The sequence below is a fragment of the Aotus nancymaae genome, unplaced genomic scaffold (assembly GCF_030222135.1).
Source record: "Aotus nancymaae isolate 86718 unplaced genomic scaffold, 86718_ANA_hifiasm-v0.15.2.pri h1tg000010l, whole genome shotgun sequence".
NCBI classification, from domain to species: domain Eukaryota; kingdom Metazoa; phylum Chordata; class Mammalia; order Primates; family Aotidae; genus Aotus; species Aotus nancymaae.
Genome location: NW_026988421.1, coordinates 49,812,087 through 49,814,779, shown reverse-complemented (window position 1 = coordinate 49,814,779; position 2,693 = coordinate 49,812,087). Strand labels below are relative to the sequence as shown.

The window sequence follows — 2,693 nt, the reverse complement described above, 5'->3', positions numbered from 1 at the left end:
TATTGCTGTCTGAGAAGTTTTCTCAATCTATTTCCTGCTATAGAAGGTTTGTGCCCATTTAGAAATGGAGGAGATGAGTTGCTGAAAGTTTAACTTATTTCTCCAAGAGCACACAGGGTTAAGTGTGATGCTTTTATACTTTTTTAAATGTTAAGTTAAAAATGCTGTTGTTATCCATTATACATAATTATAATTCTAGGAAATAATTTCATCTAGTGAGTGTTAATGTTAACATCAGATTTTACCTTAATAAGTTTCATAGACAAAAGAGCAAAACGATGTTGCTTTGAATAGTTGCATTACCATGGTAATGAGCTTCTGCCAATGAAGTATATTATTCAATAATATTATTGTTTCATATATTGGTGTTGCCCTCACTTCAAGAGATTGTCCTTTCAGTTTTAATAGAAAAAAATTGAGAACAACATGGAACTGTGGCATTGGTTATTAGAAAGTATATTTTATAGGTTCCTTAACTATATTTTATGATCAAGGAAATGTAATTCAGCTATTTGACATATTCTTAAAATTAATGACAATGGTTTACAGATCTTGATTTTTCCCATAGGGATTAATTTTTTACATACTATAAAGAAAGGGTCTATTAAGTATTCAATAAATGTTTGTAATTCAAGAGAACTTAGTTTAAAATTATTCCCTCATTTTAATCATTCTCATATTTCCCACTAAAATGCAATAGATTTTATGGCAGTTTAATACACTTGAATGTACTTATTACAGTAGCCACAGATTTTTAAATTATTTTTCTCACTTTGACTGTGTTCTGTTAAGCAATTTTTGCCAAGTCCATTCTTATATTTTTATATCCCTTTTCCTCTATAATTTGCAGATTATGGAAATGAATGTCTTATCTCTTTGGGAGGATTAAATGACATAAATTGTCCTTAAGTTTGTTACAGAAAGGTTGTCATCCATATATTCTTTAATTGTTATAATACCTGTTGATTTAAACTAATATAACCTAATTATTCCCCAAATCTCAGGCAAGAAAAACATTTGAGGAAATATGCATGTAAATGAGCTACTGCAACAGAGCAATAAACATCAATAAGGTTAAGTAATTATATTTAAAGTTCCAAGTAGAGGGAAAAGTACATGAATTTTAATACCAATATTAGGAATATAATCACCCATTATCTCTATAAGGAAAAAATAAATGAGTGGGGAGGGGAACAGAAAAAGAACATAACAAAAAATACAACCATTACAACAAAAACCAAAGTTAAAATTTCTATGCCAGGTCTTTGTTTTAAGACTTAGAAAATAACTCCATTTCCCTCTTTTTTTTTTTCTCCCTCCCTTTCTTGTCCCCCTCTCTCTCTCCATTCCCCTTTCCTTCCTCCCTCCCTCCCTTCCTCTGTAATATGCAATGATAGGTAAATCGTTATGCCACTTATTACATATAAACACAATGAGACTGATTTGTGACTGTTATGAGAAGAAATACCCAAGTTATCTTTCTTAATTCCTATTGTGATGGCTGGAAAGAGAAAGTCAAAGCAGAATTCTCATACAAGTCAAAGCAGAATTCTCATTCAACCACAATAATGACAACTTCTCTGAACTCAGGGACAATAAATTGTCTTTTTTCATTTACTTTTTAAAGTTTAGTTCAGTACCTTGCTCTTGGTAAACTCAAAGAGTGATTTTTCTTTTCTTTGTTTCTTTTTTTGTTGTCAGGGGAAAGCTTTAATGCAGTCCCCCGCTACCACAAATTAGGCAATCGAGTGTTCCACATTTGGGGAAATCATGGGTCAGCACATCCAGAGTGCAATGGATATGTCTCACCTTGGGAAAACGACCTTTGTTATCAGAGAGGGATTTTTAATGAGAAAGTGTTTATTTCTAAAAAAAAATTACAAAGAATTTTTATTTCCATAGTATTTGAATGATTATTCAAATTTAATGAAGAACACAAAGGAAGTGTGATGTGGGAATTAATGGGGGTAGTTTCCAAAATTAAACAGTTTGTTACCAAATCATGTAAATTCTCTAGTCAGACCTCAAATTTCTTATGTAAAACACAAAAGGTAAGAACTAGATGAACTCTAAAGTGTTTTCAGCTTTATAGGTAAAAAATATATATGTTTAAAAAGCTGAAGAACTATCTACCCATTATTATGATTTAATTGCATTTTCTTTTGTATAATTCATTCGCTACTTATGGAATGCCAGCACTGTGCCAGGTACTGTGTTAAACTTCAGGATAGAAAAATGAATAAGACAAACTTTTTATCAAGGGTTTATAATTTAGTTGGAGATACAATAGAATAAATGTATTACTGTCATAAAATAATAGGGTTGTTGTGATTAAGAATTGACAAATGAGTGGTACTTTTCCTGCTGAGCAAAACCTAGGAGAGAGGATTAAGAGATATCAAGTGTTATGAGTCCTAAAGGATTGTAGCCTTTGCTTATGGACATGATAGTAGAGAAACTTCAAGACTTAAGGAGACACAAAAAGGCAATTACGTGGAATGCCTTGTTACAGTGTGATAGGAGAGCTGAAATTTTTTATTCACTGTACTAATAATTTGAGTGTTTCTCAAAAAAAAAAAACATGGCTCTGGAAAAATAGGAAATTTACTAGATGACCTTGTTTGTCTTATTAATAAGATTATGTTTTAATTAACAAGGATCGTAGTTTTTTCTTGAGAGTAGGAATATTCAGA

General features: G+C 31.1%; 1 non-coding gene across 1 annotated transcript; it reads right to left on the bottom strand.

The window, feature by feature from the left end:
• Positions 1-1,698: 1,698 nt before the first annotated feature.
• On the bottom strand, positions 1,699-1,860 carry LOC135274110 (U1 spliceosomal RNA). The gene has a single exon (XR_010341917.1). It is a non-coding gene; the product is annotated as a U1 spliceosomal RNA (small nuclear RNA).
• Positions 1,861-2,693: the final 833 nt, after the last annotated feature.